Source organism: Lynx rufus, unplaced genomic scaffold (assembly GCF_022079265.1).
Source record: "Lynx rufus isolate CCGP_SWC_20201006 ecotype Redwood Valley unplaced genomic scaffold, mLynRuf1.p SCAF_6, whole genome shotgun sequence".
Taxonomy (NCBI): Eukaryota; Metazoa; Chordata; class Mammalia; order Carnivora; family Felidae; genus Lynx; species Lynx rufus.
Genome location: NW_025814878.1, coordinates 51,663,563 through 51,680,213, shown reverse-complemented (window position 1 = coordinate 51,680,213; position 16,651 = coordinate 51,663,563). Strand labels below are relative to the sequence as shown.

The following is a 16,651-nucleotide window of genomic DNA, read 5'->3' as shown; positions in this document are numbered from 1 at the left end:
TAGAAGGTCCTCAGTAAACAGTAGCTATTATTGCTATTTAAAGAAACTAGTATAATAGCTTTCTTTTATTTATTTTTAAATATTTATTTTTGAGAGAGGGGCAGAGAATAAGCAGGGGAGGGGCAGAGAGAGAGGGAGACACAGAATCTGAATCAGACTCCAGACTCTAAGCTGTCAGCACAGAGCCTGACGCAGGGCTCTAACTCACAAACTATGAGATCACAACCTGAGCTGAAGTCAGACACTTAACCGACTGAGCCACCTAAGCGCCCTTTTAATGGCTTTCTTTTAAATGTTAGTTTTATTTTTAACAAAGTCACACCTGCACATATTTTAAGGGGTAAAATGGGGCTATCAATTTTGTTATAAAAATGCTACTCTTTATGTTATGCTTGCTTCCTATTTGAAATGCAATGACAAACTGTTTTCTAAATTGGTTGGATCCATTTACACTCCCATGAGTCCATAGGCTCTTTGATTCTGGAAACTCTTGTCCTTCAATACTGAGATATTTTAAAAATTATTTTTGGGCACCTGGGTGGCTCAGTCGGTTGAGCATCCAACTTTGGCTCAGGTCATGATCTCACAGTTTGTGAGTTCAAGCCCCACGTCAGGCCTTGTGCTGACAGTGTGGAGCCTGCTTCAGATTCTCTTCTTCCCCCCCCCCCCCCGCCTCTCTCTCTCAAAAATAAACATTAAAAAAAAATTTTAATAAATAAATAAAATTATTTTTGGTCTATATTCTGGCTTATTTCTTCAATTTTATCTTCCCACCCTTCTGCTGAATTTTCATTTCTTCTCTCATAGTTTTAATTTTTAGAATCTCTTACAGTTTTCTGAATGTTACTTTTTATAGCCAGTATTTTTTTTCTCTATGGCTGCAATATCTTCTTTCATCCCCCTGGTTAATAATTTCCTTTGGTCAGGGGTGCCTGGGTGTCTCAGTCAGTTGAGCGTCCAACTTCAGCTCAGGTCATGATCTTGCAGTTTGTGGGTTGAAACCCTGCATTGGGCTCTGTGCTGACAGTTCAAAGCCTGGAGCCTGCTTTGGATTCTGTGTCTCCTTCTATCTCTGCCCCTCCCCTGCTCATCCTCTCTCTTTCTCCCTCTCTCTCTCTCTCAAAAATAGACATTTTAAAGAATTAAATAACATTAATAATTTCCTTTGGTCATATTTTTCTCTTCCTATTGTCTTCCTAGTGCCTATTCCCTCCAAGATTGTTTTTCAGGTTGTTTCCGTCTCCATCAGCCTTACTGGCACACTTTCCTAAAAGGTTAGAAGATCCCTGGTTGTCTGCCTCTAAAAGTGTCGCACCAACAAGTTCATTAAAGCTCTGTGTGCATGGGTGAGACTTGGCAACTTTGTTCTGTCTAGTCATCTGCCTAGGTGTTTCACTGGCCGCCATTCAATGTCAGGAGATGAAGGTCTTTCTCTTGCGCTGGTCAGATTTTTCAGATCAGACTCTTCCAGTCTCCTACATATACATATAGATGAAGTCTGACTCCATATTCTGGGAACGAGTAGAAAAAATGGACAGGGAATGTATCAGTATGCGAGTATTCACTTAATCTCCCCGTTTTTAGTATGGTCCTGCATAAATAAACCTAGTTTCCTGCCAGGGTAGGTGAGAGGCAGTCACCTGGTTGTGCAAAGTGGGAAAGAAGGTCTTAAGATCTGTTTCTATGTTAATTTGGAAGATACTTTATTTCTTCCCAAAACAGTTGAAAAGAAGGTAGTTGGTCCTGGTTGAGTTGACTTTGCTCCATGAGAAGGAAAAAAAAAAGTCCAGATGTGTTCTATTTCTTGCTCCACCTTCTTCTAGGAGGTCCTCTTCAGATGGTACAAGTCAACTCAACACATGATATCTATATTCCAGCTCACAGGAAGAGAGGAGAGAGAAATTGGAGGAAAATTAACTTCTTTTCTAAGAGCCTGACTCATCACATCCTATTAGCTACAATTTATTCATGTAGCCATCTCTCCCTGAAAGAAAGATTGGGAAATGTCATTGCTAGCTGGGCTGTACATGCTTAGCTAAAACACGGTGATGAGGGGGTTCCAAAAGGCAGAAACAGAGATTGGATTTGGAGACAGGAGCCTTCTCAGCTGTAGCTTCTCAAACAGATTTTCAATCAGTCCTTCTGTTCTTAGCCCTACTTCCACTTCCCCTTCTAGAAGAACCTGTGACACTAATCTGTGACAGCTTTCTTGGGGTTTTGTAGTGTTAATAAGATTGCTTTTTTAACTTTTACAACTGTGGGCCAGGATTCAGAATTCTCAAATCCACTTTACTTTTTGGAGATAATCCACCTGTTCTCTAGTTTCCCAAATTTCCTGGCTGTTGTCTTCTTCTGATCTCCTTTTCCTTGAAGATGTATTCTTTGTGAAATACAATCTTTTATTCTTATTTTAGCGGGACTGGGGAGGGAATGGTGGTTAAATATGTGTGCTCCATCTGCCAATTTTAAACAACTATGATTTTACCAATACTGATTTTTAATCAGGATTAAAGGTGATAGGCATCTACTTTCGGTCCTTTCATTGGTTGCCTTTCATTTACTCATTTATTCATTCCAAAGGATTTAAAGTATCTGTTACATGGCAGTCATTGTGATAAACACTGAAGAGACAGTGGCTTTATCAACCTTAGAGCCCAAAGAAATAAACAGACAGTAAATACATTTTAAAAGTCACATCTCGGTGGCTCAGTTGGTTAAGCACCCAACTTCAGCTCAGGTCATGATCTCACGATCAGGTTCACGAGTTCGAGCCCCATGTTGGGCTCTGTGCTGACAGCTCAGAGCCTGGAGCCTGCTTCAGATTCTGTTTCCCTCTCTCTCTGCCTGTTCCCCACTCATGCTCTGTCTCTCTCTAACTCTCAAATATAAACATTTAAAAAAAAAAAACTTTAAGAGGTAAACATGCAATAAAAACTTAAGAAACATTCAAAAATAAAACAGTACACTGGGCTAGAAAATAGAGTTAAGAGAAGGCCTCTTTGATGTGGTAACACTTGAGGTAAGATTTGAAAAAGACCTAGAAGCCACCAAAGCAAAGTACATGTGCTATGCTTGCTTTGTTTCAGGAATTAAAAATATGCTACTGTGATCTTGCGGCTTCCCACTTTTATAAATTCCTACTTTCTGACTGCCAAATAGTACCACAAAGTTTTTTCTTGTTTTTCTTTCTCAACTTATAGTTGGTGGTGGTATAATGACATTACCCTCTGACTCAAAAGATAGTTCACATTTTAGTTCTGCCATTTTCCAGCTGTGTGACTCAGCCAAGTTTTTCAACTTCTCAGAACTTAATGTCCTCAGGTAAAAAGTGAAAAATTATGGAAGGCTTATAGTGAGAATCAAAGCAGATGATTCATGTGGAAGTACCTGGCATATAGCAGGTACTCAGAAATTGTTGAAACTAAATCTAAATATTGAACACGTTCTCAGGTACATTAATGGATTCTTCCCTAAACTGGCAAAAGACCCACCAATTCGTTTTCTACTCAAATAATGAGAAAAAGAAAAAAAATCTGTGAATGTAACAAACAAGTATTTTAGGGAATGAAATCAGAATGAATGGGTCAGATCCATGTCTCTCCCCGCTTAGAATCACATCTGATGGTGATCTTCAGAAGCATGTTGTGTAAGGCAGTAGCTATGCCCCCCGACATCTGTTTCAAGGGTGGGATGTAACATGCCTCAACATTCTACCCTCCCATAACCTATTACAGAAATACAGCTAATGGACTTATCTAATGTGCTTTGAATAATTCTCCTTTGGCAGCATGTATAAACTTTTGGGAAGTGTAAGTTCCATAAGTTTAAATTTGAAGTACTCCAGTTTATTTTTCTATAACTTAATGTCTTGAATACTGTGTAATGCCCCTGGTGATATTATTTAGACTTAATTCAAGAAACCTTGATCATTCACTTCCTAGACATACAATACTTTGTTAATGTGCTGGGAGGTATACAAGGATGAACTTAATATTTATAATCTAAAATTACAGACAGTTCCAAAAGTCCTTTTTCAATGATTGGGAGAGCACTTAATAATCTTACAACATTCCAGAGTAATCACTGTGAATATCAGTTACTATTCTATATGGTCATACTTGTAAGGAACGGCTGAATAACGTCTATAAAATACAAAATAGTAGCAAAAGATTGAGTTATCTTCTCACTCAGTTCTATGTGGAACTTGGGAGCTTGATATTGTAGTAATCCAAATCCTGAGAGAACTACCCTTCAGATTCTGAAGTATTCAGGAGCCAGGCCTGTCCATTTTTGCATTCTTAGTATCTAAAATCAGGTGTGGTATGCAGTGTGCACTTAAAAAATGTGGAGGGTTGAACACAGAGATGACTGTCTAAGGCCTTCTTTTTCTATTTATTGCCCTAGAAAACACAGAGTGGTAAACACTGACATTAAAGACATTCCACTATAATACTGAAACTTAGCATTTGCCTTGCACACAGTGATGCTACCATTTCCACAGCAGCATGTATAAGTGTGAATAAAGGGTTAATATCAGGCCTGGCTGAGGCAGGCCTGTCTGAGAATGACCTCCTGCCTCCCATGGCCTTGTTTCCTTGGAAACAGTAGAGTTAAGATAAATGGGGAACAGTTGTCTCTCCCTCTGTATTGTGTAAAACAAAAACCTGGGCTGAGGGATCTGTGAGCTGGCATGCAGACCTCAAGCTTGATGAAAACCATATACAAGACTGGTGGGGGAAGTGGCCTCTTTGTGACAAGGTGACCCCACCCACCCTGACTCTCACACCTTGGACCTGTGTGAGTGAGGGGGCAAACAAAAAGCTGCTACTAAGGTAGCTGCTAGGCATCCCCATGAGCTGATGACACTGTCTCCTTGCTGGTCTTCGGCTGTGTTTCCTTCCAGGAAGTTCAGTAAGAGTTGTATTGATTAAAGCCTGTCTGTGTCTCCTGAGTCTGATTTGCCAACTCGAATTCATAATGGCAACTGAGCTGACGCAGTCAGTAATCTTCACAAATGGCTCTCCTGCTCCCAGATGTAACTTTCAGCACAGAGAAGGGGGAGTTAAAAAAGAAAAACAAAAGAGAAGAAAAATCTCCAATACTGTGTTCCCCAAGATGGAAAATAAAAGCTTCTCAAATATTGGGGGATGCCATGAACCCCAGGCAAAACGCAGACCAGCTCCCAAGAGGTCAGCACGCTTGATGGTCACATCCCAGCAAATGAGAACGAAGGGGATTAAAATTAATCCAAGTGCCAACGTCTGGTGTAGGCACTGCACAATTTAAACTGCATTACCAAAGAAAGGCCATTTGGGAAAGGAAGTGCAAAAGAGAAAAAGCAGGATAAGGGTAATTTGACGACTAGGAAAAGGTCAAAGGGGCATATTCGAGAAGGTCCCTCTGGATCTGTGAAATAAGAGGGGATAAAAGCACATGCATGTTCACTGAAATTAAAAACCCTTTTAGGTTGTCTTCTCTGCTAAATTCTTAGGACTTGAATGATTTTAAATTCCTGAAAGCAACTCCTTCCCCTCTGAGTGAATGTTTAGCCACTTTAATGTGCTTTACCTGGGACTTTTGTATGTGCCTTCAAGCTAGGAAAAGAGTTTTAAGAGGGTCTAATTCTCCTTTCAGGCATATGTATTTTTTCGAGCACCAAACAGAGTCCACAAGCCAATGAAGACTAAAGAAGCCATGCAAGTGACATCAGACAGAGCACCACCCAAAGGACTTGGTTCAGAGCACTTATGACCATCTTTACTACCGTTGATTCATTATCATTCATTTTTTTAATGTATTGAGAGCCCACCATGAGCAAATCAAATTGGCCCTAAGTTTCTTCTACTTAATTTATTCCATGTGTCTAGTTCCAAAGAGAAATGTGCTACAGGTCATTACTCTCCACATATTTAAAAACATCTAAACAACCTACAGTGGATCAATTCCAAGAAATATTGATAGTTTTAGTTATAGCAACATAAAATTAGCATACATGTCTTTGAAATGATACCTCTCCCTCCAATAAAATCCTATATGCAATATATTTAAAGTAGCCTAATCGTGCTAATACTATTTTAAGAAAAATTGCTTATATTCCTACAGCCCTTTATATGTCTAAATACCTTGCATAAATCATCTCATTTTTATTCTCAATAACCCTGCAAGGTAGCAAGGCAGATATTATTATTATTCGGCTGTCCTAGAAATACAAAGTAGTTTAAAAGTGCCCATAAGAAGACAGAAAGTTGTTAAAGGACCTTAAACGACAACCCAGATAGTCTGATTTCTAGCAAAATCCTTTTTCTACTATACAACTTAATAAAAACACAAGTTTTTTTCAGTTCACTTCTACAAAGTTTCAGTTAATAAAAACAAATAAAAGTTGTTAACTATCTCCTCTCAGAAATAAGGTTACTAAGTAATTTGTAGGGGATTATGTAAAAACTCAAGCTTTTGAGAAACACAGAGCCATTTTTGTGATGCTACTGGGTAAGGAATTCATTCCATTTCTTTTTTATTTCCCAGGAGGGATTTACTAGACAAATACCAAGTTTAAAAATCCATATAGCTCAAGCAAAGTTCAAAAAGTTTAATTCCAGCAATATGAATACTTTAATTTCCTGAGAATAATTTTTTTTTCAGAAATCAAAATTCAGACCCACTTCCTTTAGTATGCTGCATTCTAACAGTTTACCAAGCTCCATATTTTGTTTCAGAACAGATCTAGTGGGCATTGTAACCCTTTGAGGTAATCTTCAGATTTGCTCTGAATTCTACTGGAAGATTCACACTTTTATAGTTGGGGGCAGGGGGGCAGGAATTAATGACTTCTGTAAAGGATAGAAAAAAGTATTTATAATGGGATTTAGGGGCAGGGGCTTTGCAATTAAAAATACCATTTAAACATTTTACTTAAATCCAACCAAACTGGAGTGTCAGCACAATTCTATTCGTTAATTTTGACATGATTTACTGAGTAAAATCCCCTTAAGTCAGAAGCTGACCTCCACAGCATTCAAGCTTCCTGTGGGATCAAAAGGAATAATAAGAAACATGTTACTACTGTAAAATAAGCAAGTCTGGTGTTGCGCCATAGGTCTGTTCCTATGTTGTCAAATAGACAAGAATGCAGCAAATACTCAGCAATAACAAAATAAGTGTCCAGAGACCTTTTTCCAACCAACAAGCCGACAACTCAGCAACTTCAAACAGATTTTTTTTTCTTCCAGAGCCAATTCACTTGCAGTGTAGGCTGATAAAGCAGTATTAATCTCCTGCTTTAAATCAAGTTTCTGTCACTGGGCTCCATTAATCTCCCCCCTGTTATCAAGTGTCTCCATGGCAGGAAATTATATTTCTAAATTGAATTTTGTTCTGTTTCGATGTAGTAAGAAATATTTTCCAGACTACTAATAGGATGCATAAAGATTGTGACTCTGACAATACCGTTAGATAAATAAAAGCTATAAATTAAACCCACCTTCATTCACTAGCAAGCATAATAGCAAAATAGAAAGCATTGATTACCTGGAAAGAGTAATCAAATAAAAGATTTTAAATGAAAAGTGAGGTAGCAGATGGTTAACTTTTTAATTTACCTTTTTATAGCAATTGCCCATAAAAGTAAAAAGAAAAAAAAATCAATCCAATGAGTCTCCTGGTGCTAATAAAACACATATTGATTCTCAGTGCATATGCTTACTCTACAAGATGCTCAAACCTGGTTCTACCACTGGTAATAGAAGCAGATACTGTTTACGAGCACTTCAGTGGAGACAAATTTACAGTAAAGCAATGTCTCTGAGCTAGATTTATTATTAAAGAACAAAACTTTATAACCACAAGCAACAAAGAGATTTCATTTTACGGTGAGGGATCCACTCATAGGAGGCCAAGACAACTCAAATGGCAATTCAGTCACTGGAAGAGGCCTTCAAAATTACAGTCTCCCTTTTTGTCAGTGAACAATAGTGATTTCAAGAAGGTTTAGTTTTTTTTTCCATTGATATAAATTTCCTTGTACTGCCTCCCTTAATACAGGTCTAGTTTCTCATTGACAGTAACAATTTGGAAAAAATCTCTTCAACCACTTACTGAAAACATGGTCCCAAGGTGGTCCATTAAAACTTCGCATACTTAAAGCAACATGGCATGAAAGAAGCTTTTCATTGTGCATCAGTGTAAGGGGCTTATAGAAGACGTAATTAATGCTATCTGACAAATGTACAGAGGAATGTGGGGAAAGTCTCCCAGACAGAAGAGAGATGAATGGATACCAGCACCTCTTTTCTACTCTAACCTACAGATTTTAACCTGAATAGACAAAATAAATGGATCAAATCACTATACCCTCTTTAACTTCACATTCAGAAAACCATACTTCAAACAAAATTACCATGGTGATTTAAACCACTGTTACATACACTATCTTCATCAATTTAGGTATTTTCAGGTCTCATTAAACATGTAAACCTTATTTATAATGAGTAAGAGAATAATAACAATGTGAAGTCACAGAACTTAAAGTTTACAAAAGTAAAACTGAGAATCTGATGAAAATTATAAAGAATACCTTCAAAATAATAAATCAATATTAACCAGAACTAGAAAGCAAACTGAAACAGAATAAATTACTTTCAAAAGAAGAAATGCAACATGTTTTTATAAATAAAAGCAGGTAGTAAAAAGAGAAGTCAGCATTTGAAAAACATACATCCTCCTCTTTTACCATCTGAGAAGATCTTACCTACATATGTGAGAAAGAAAACTACAGCATCATAAACTACAGGTCAGAAGTCACATTCCTTAAGAGTAACAAGCAGTAATGGTACATTTGGAAAACTCTGAAGCTTATTTGTTATTATTATCAACATAATTTTGACTAAAATGTAGACTATAACATGTTCCTGGGAGGAATGGCAGCAAAAGAGAATGACAACCATTATTTTTCTATATGCTGCAATTTGACAATGTATTTTGCATAAAGCACACCACCAGATGTCTAGCCTCTGGACTCACTTTTTATTAGAAAGCCCATCTCATCAAGTGTGATGTACATTTCAAGCATTTACATCATGCTCTGTTTAATGCCAAAAGGTTTGGTGGGATTCCACATGGAATTAATTTGTGATGCTGAAAGCCAATTCAGGACAGTCTCAATTTCAGGCTAAGTCCATCTGCCAAAATGTTGCTTCGCAACATGAAATGCACTTGCTCATCACTAATTTTCAGAAGTGTCTCTTAATCACCTACCGATATATAAAACATAGAGTTCAACAGCTATTCATTAAGGGAAAAAAATATATATTGCCTAAACAAAGCACAAAACAGAAGCCACAAACAAGGACGTAAAAGCATTTCAGTTCTAGAGTAGAGAAATTTCCTATACTGCATGTATTAGAGTTTTCCAGCATCACACAATCTCCCATGATGAATATTCAAGATTTTCATTTTCACCATTAAATGGACCCACTTTAAAAGCATCACCTTACTTGGCAAAACATATTTACATACCCAGTTGTGTGGTTCAAAAGTTTCTAGTTCTAAATATTTATAGTTAGAAAAGAAAAGTGGTAGAAATCCACTTCACCTTGCCTTTACCTGAGATTTGAAAAAGACTGATTGGGGCACCTGTGTGTCTTAGTCACTTAAGCAGCCAACTCTTGATTTCAGCTCAGGTCATGATCTCACAGTTCATGGGATCAAGCCCTGCATCAGGCTCTTTGCTGACAGCACGGAGCCTGCTTGGGATTCTCTCTCTCTGCCCCTCCCCTGCTCACTCGGTCTCTTGCAAAATAAATAAATAAACTAAGAAAAAAAAAAAAAGACTGATCAACTACACATCAGAACATCAGGATATGGCCAGAGGCTTTGTTCTTCAGCTGTGAGATAACGTTTTCTCAGGAAGGAAATCTTAAGAAAGGTATCAGGAAACTAAGAACTATGCCAGTCATCTTTAAAGAGCTCAAAATACTTCAGAGAACAAATGTTCAACCACGTTCTTTTTTTTTTTTTTAACAGAGAAATCAAATCTCAAGATCAGCCAAGGAAAAAAGATCACAAGGAATATCCTATCTCTATCTCAAAAAAAAAAAAAAAAGAAAAAGAAAAAGAAAAAAAAGTGGCACCCATTTTCCATTTTTAAAATGTAAGTATTTTTATCACTTCCAAGTATAACATTTAAATATATTGAGAGCTTTTCTCTGAATAATGGTGCTGGATTCTCCATAGTGTATTTCCCACACCATTCTCCTTGAATGTCACATTGCCCAGGAAGCTTTCTTAAGAGAGCCTTACTTCCAGAAGATACCAATCCCTAAAACTTGAGCTGAACAGGAGAATAAATGCTTGATTTTAAAGCATTTTTTCAAGTTCTAGATTAATAGAAGGGACAACTCCCAGGACTAACATAAAGTATCTTTGAAGATCCAAATTAATAAATGACTGATTAATCAAGAATCAAAGCTTAAGAAGGGAAGAAAGTTCACTGACATGGCTTCTTAATACCTATCTGGTTCAAAACAGTCAATATTTATATTAAAAGGCTAAAGCTAATAATTTTTTTCCTGTCTGTATCAGTCTTAAAATACATCAAATCTACAATATCCTAGAATTCCTCCAACTAAATTCTTCAGCAACATCTATCTCCAATCCACAACATGAGGAGAAATATAGCAGGATACAAAAAAACTAAAAGAGCAAGGTCTCTCACCTTAACAGAGTTTTAAATTCACTACTGCCATTTTAAAATTTGAATATTTCCTATAAACATACAGATTAATGTTTTGGTTTTTTTTTTTTTCTTTAATTGTAGGATCCAACATCACTGGGCCTTCATTGCAGTCTGGCAATAACTGATTGGCAATGAGTGGCTACTGTTTAATCCATTGGTTTGACTATCTCCAAAATCCTTCCAGGAACAAAAATCTGAGTGCCTAAATAAGACTGTAGTTAGTTTATTGTTAAACTTTTCATTCAAGTAGCATTAACAAGGTGCCTACGTGTCTCAGTTGGCTAAGTGTTTAACTCTTAAGTTACTCTTTCTCTCTGCTCCTCCCCCATGCTCTCTCTCTCTCCTGCCCTCTCTAAAATTAAAAAAAAAAAAAATTAACAGCATTAACAAAATAGAATTCATAAGTGTGAAGCTCAGAACACTTCTTTGATGTGAAAGTGAATTTCAGAATTATGATTCTTAAAAATGACAGGGAGGTTCCTCTTGTACTAAATAAAGCAGGACTGCCTTACCATGGCAGCAACACATTATCAGTAAGGTAAAACTAACCTATCCCATGATGGTCTAATCCCGACTCTCCCTCCCTATTAATGAATGAATAATTCACCAATGCTTGGTGAATTCTACTTCACAATGATAGGAAGAGACAATTTCAAAGGATCATAAAGCAACATTGTTATGAACGTTTGGCCACCACAAGCCAGTTATCCTTGTGGTAACTCTTCTGACACCTCCTACTTAAAACTTACCAAGATATCAGAAGGATCATGAGGGCCTGTTTTCACAATGTGTATTCACACTGAAAATCAAGATCAAGGGAGCATCTGTCCTTCTGCTCCATGGAAGCTCACCTTCCTGAGCTCACCTTAGGACACCTGCATTACGGTTTGACAGGTATATCACCCCAGGCCTGTATGGCAGCCTGCCAGCCATACTGGTAATGTATGTTGTGCTTGTAACGTGCTTGTTGAACAAGATTTGAGAAGGATGGCCCACTCAGCGTACTCAATTATGTTGAAGAAGGCTAAGGCACCATCTTCATCCAGACTCCCAACCTTGAACTGCAGCCTCTTGAAGACCTCTTCCAGGGCCTCAGATGTCTTCCAGTCAAGGTAATGAATCTCACTCTTGAAGCTCTGCATACACCACCCCTGGACCAGAGAAAGGAGGTTCCAGGGGCAAGGAAGAAAGACAGGTGGAGCTAACCAAGGTGGACTGTGGTCTAGGGCCAGGCCAGGGCTGCCATGAAAGAGGAGGCTGCCCAGCACATGATGCTCACAGGACCTGACATAGAGACTGACAACTACACCAGGCACAACCTGACTGGCCACAGCCCCATCCAGCTGTACCCCTCTGTGCCCCAGGCTGAGCCTAGAGAGACATGGGGCCCACTTCATCACGGAACAGTATTCTATGCATGTATGTGCCCTTATCACCAAAATCATATGGAGCATCACCTACCACAGCTGGCTGGCATTCATGCCTTTGTGCTGCTGCTCTGGGCTTGCCTCATCTGGTCGATGTGCAGCTGCCACCAGCTGGCCATGCTCTGATCACCTTCCATCCTGCTCTACAGGCTGGCACTATGTGGGCTACCCTACACGTGGGTCATGGAGGAGTGTCCCGAGCTCACCACGACCCTGGCCCTGTCAGCCTGGCCATCTGGAGCTAGAGAACACCTGCTACCTCTGCTTAAACCTTGGTGCCATGGTGCTGTACATTCTTACCTTCTGGCTCCTGCTACACCTGGTGTATCAAAAGGTAGCTGTTCGGGGTGCCAGAGTAGCTCAGTCGTTTAAGTGTCTGATTTTGGCTCAGGTCATCATCTCACAGTTAATGAGTCTGAACTCCACATCAGGCCCTGTGCTGTCAGTGTGGAGCCCGCTTCAGATCCCCTGTTCCCCTCTTCTCTCGGCCCTGCTCATGCTCTCTCTCTCTCTCTCTCTCAAAAATAAATAAACATTTAAAGAAGAAGGAGGAGGAGGAGGAGGAGGACTGGGGAGAGGAAGGGTGTGGGGAGGGGAAGGGGAAGAGGGAGGAAGGGGAAAAAGCTGCTGAAGGTGAAGCCCCCACTGCACTAATGGAAGTCACCACGGAAGACACAGAGTTTATGTAGATGCTGTTTCAGAGCCTGGGGCAGCCAATCACAGGTGTCTATGCCAAGTACTGGATCTACATGTCTGATGGCATGTTCATTGGTGTCAGCTTTGCCGGCTGCCCCATCATCTACAAGATCATCTCTGTGTTCCCCTTCTTGCTCTGCCTCACCCTCTTCCACATCTACTATAGCTGGTAGCAGAAGTTGTTCAAAGCGTTCTGGTGGCTGGGTGTAGCCTACACCATGCTGGTGTTCATCGCTGTCTATACTTTCCAGTTACACAACTTCACCATATACTGGCACAACCTGGTGGGCAATGAGCAGATGGGGGACCTGAGCCTGGAGCAGCTCAGCATGTCCAAGTTCTTCTCCAGCATCTTCATCCCTGGCTTTTTCCTGCTCCCCTGCATCCTGCACAGCACTCCTTCCACCAGCCCTTTATGCAGCTCTTCAGTCTGAAGCATGTCGCCTGACCTGGCACCACCTCCTGTGCGGGGTTCACAGGCAGGGTGTGGTAAGTGGCACCCCACTGGTCCAGCAGCAGGAGGAGGAAGAACAGGTTTCTAAGGACAAGGGGCTGAGCACAGCTGGCTCCCACCAAGCCACACAAGTTCCAGAAGCAACAGCAAACAAGTGGGGCCTTGTGGGCAAACAGCTGTTGGAGTTGGCCACTGGCTTCTGGGATGTCCTCACCGACATGCAGGTGTTCTTGTGATAACTGCTAAAGCTGCATATCTTCAAGCTGATAGTCTTATACACTATCTGGATGGCCCCAAAGGAGGTGTTAATGATGAACCTTTCACTGGTTGTGCTGTGGGCCTTCATCCTGCCTTACCCCCACTTCTGGTCCATGGCTTCTTGCTAGTCTACTGTCTGGATCAGCATCATCACCCTGTGCGAGACTGTCTATCGAGATCATCAACCCCATGAGCACTCCAGAAACTATACTGAACCCTTTCTCAATAGCACCAACTTTCAGAAGACAGAAGAAAAAAAAAAATCAGTTTTTGCTATACCAGAGGCCCATTAACCCTGCTAACTGGTTTGGGTGTGTGGAAGGGCTTTCCAAACCTGGGCTACATCCAGAACCACCTACAGACCCTACTGCTGCTGGCATCTGAGGCCACCATGTACCAATGCCAGGAACATCACCATCCACAACACCTGCTGGCCCCTGCTGTCTATAAATGACAGCACTCCCCAGTGGCTGAGCCAGGACTTGCTCAGCTGCCTCAAGTTCTTCTTCTACAAACTTGGGCTGGGGATATTCCTGATGGCCGTGAAGGTGTTTGGGCAGTGCAGGAATGTCATGATCTTCCTGCATGGCCATCCTCACCCACCAGCACTCTGGTCAGTGCCTCTTCCTGGCACTCTTGCTGCTGCACCAGTACCTGCTGTACCTGGGCATTCTCCCCACCCTGTGCATAAACTACCTGTAGCACTGGGGCCAGGCCATCCTTGTGAACTCCACATGCAAGTGGGGTGCCTGCCCAATTTATTCAGGGCCCCCAACTCTACCAACCTCATAAATGACTTCCTCCTGCTGCTCTGCACCTCCTGCCAAGCACACAGAGGGGTGGCCAGCATCAATACTGACCACCTGGAGCCTGTGGAGGGGAGCCTAACCCATGAAGCTAACTTCATCCCCTGAAGGTCCTACCTCAACATGATGAAGGTGGCCATCTTCTCATTCCTCTTCCGGTTGGCCTTGTCAAGGGGGCCACTCACATCAGCATCTTCAAGCTGGGCTACGTACTAGTATGCTTATACCTGCTGCTCTTCAGCACCAAGCTGCAGAAGAACACACGTGCCTGCCTCCTGCCATGGGACTGCCACATTCTCTATACACGGTCACCACCATCATCTCCAAAAACATGCTCTTGTTCCTGTCCTGTATGTTTGTGGAGTAAATGCAGAGCAACTTCAGCTGGGTCACTCAGCTTTTATTGAAGTCAAAGGTTACTATGACTCCAAAGAGACGCTGGGCAGGAACCAGGACTGCCTGCTGCCCGTGGAGGAGGCCGGGTCCTCTGCGACGGCCTCTGCTCCCTGTTCTTGCTGCTGCAGCGCTGCCTCTTCCTCAGCCACCGCTTGCTGCACATCGAGGCCAAGGTCCACGCCACCCGCCCTGCAGGCCTCCAGGAGTTTCGCCCTCTACAATGCTGTCAACCTCAAAAGCATCCACTCGTGGCACAAAGCAAAGAAGTCCCTGGCACAACTGCGCCAAGCAGGAGAAGCACAGGCAGGACCCAGCGGGCGGTGGTCCGCCCCAAAACCAGGAGCCAGGGCCCGGCAGTCCAAGGGTCTTCTCCCTCACGCAGAAACAGTGGAGGTGGCTGTGGCGAGACCGCCCCCGACCCGTCCACTTCCGCCCGGGACTACTTTCTTTTCGAGTCCAACAATGAGGAGGGGAAGGTGGCCCAGTCCACGGACCCCAGGCGGGGGTGCACAGAGGGCCCTTCAGATGGCACAGCAGGAGCGGGTGTCCAACGTCCCGGTCATGCTGAGGCGGCGGTGGCAGCGCCCGGCAGGACAACTGCCCGCGGGACGGCCTGCGCCCAGAGGCGGAGCCAGCGGAAGGCCTGGCGCAGCCACGTGACCCAGCAAGCGCTGAGCACGAGCCCCGTGGAGTTCCCGCGGGGAAGGAGGCCTGAGCCGAAGTCGCGGGCCGACGTACTGGCTGCACAGCTTCGCGCGGCACCACAGCGCCGAGAGCGACATGCTGCGCGCCGGTGCCAACTCCACTCGCAGGATCTCCTTCGGGGGCGGAGAGACGCACCAACGCCTGCTGGACCAGCTGTAGGAGAGCAAAGCCCAGGCCACGCTGCCAGGCCCCTCAGAGGCCCGCGCTGCACCAAGCACAGCATCAGGTGAGCCGCTGAGCAGCACAACCGACGACACAAGCAGTCCCCTCAGCGCCGGCTACAGTACCCTTAGCAGCAGCAGCAGCAGCAGCGAGGAGGAAGTGGTCCCGAGCTGGTGGGCTTCCCTGTATGACCGTGGGAGCTTCCAGCCCACACTGGCAGCCGGACGCGCATGGGCAGTGAACCTCTCCTCACCACGCACCTGTGCGTCCCAGAGCTGGAGAAGGCCCAGCGGTTCGCGGTGGGGCAGGGCCAGGCACTGAGGCTGCTGTAGGCCACTTACCAGTGTATGGCCGCCCACTCGGAACTGCTCTGCTCCGTCCTCATCGTCCTCAACCACGTGGTCACCGTCAAAGCCACCTTCCTGGCGCCGCCGTGTTCATCTTCCTGTGGGCCATGCTGTCCATCCAGTGGCCAAACAAGCGCTTCTGGATGAAGGCCATTGTCCTCACAGTGTCACCAAAAACCTGTTCCAGTTTGGCTTCTTCCTCTGGAACAGCCACACAGTGATGCGGCGCTGAGAACAAGCCCTGCTTCGCTCCATGCATCCTGGGCCTGAAGAAGACTGACAGCTACATCACCTATGATCTGGTGCACCTCGTGGCCCTTTTCCTCCACCTTCCCCAGATGTGGTGCTGTGGTCTGTGGGACCACAGGGAGGACCTGTTTGCTCCCCAAGAAGCATGACAGGAGCAGTGAAGAGAGGGGCTGAAGAGAAACCGGCACATCCAGACAGCCCTGCTGAGACCTCAGATGGAGGAGGGCCCCACAAGGAGCCATTGCCCCCACCAAGGAGGACATTCAGGCTGAAGTGAGGGACCGGCCTAGGGACAAGTTCCCAGTGAAGCTCAAGACCCCCAACACAAAGTTCTTTGGCCACATTTTAGGAGGGAGAGCCCAAAACCCAGAAGACCCTCAGGAGCAGGGGACAGGGGCTGCTCTGGGAGAGAGAAGGGG

At 43.2% G+C, this 16,651-nt stretch overlaps 1 pseudogene; it reads left to right on the top strand.

The window, feature by feature from the left end:
• Positions 1 to 12,145: 12,145 nt before the first annotated feature.
• Positions 12,146 to 16,406, top strand: LOC124529112 (piezo-type mechanosensitive ion channel component 1-like; annotated as a pseudogene).
• Positions 16,407 to 16,651: the final 245 nt, after the last annotated feature.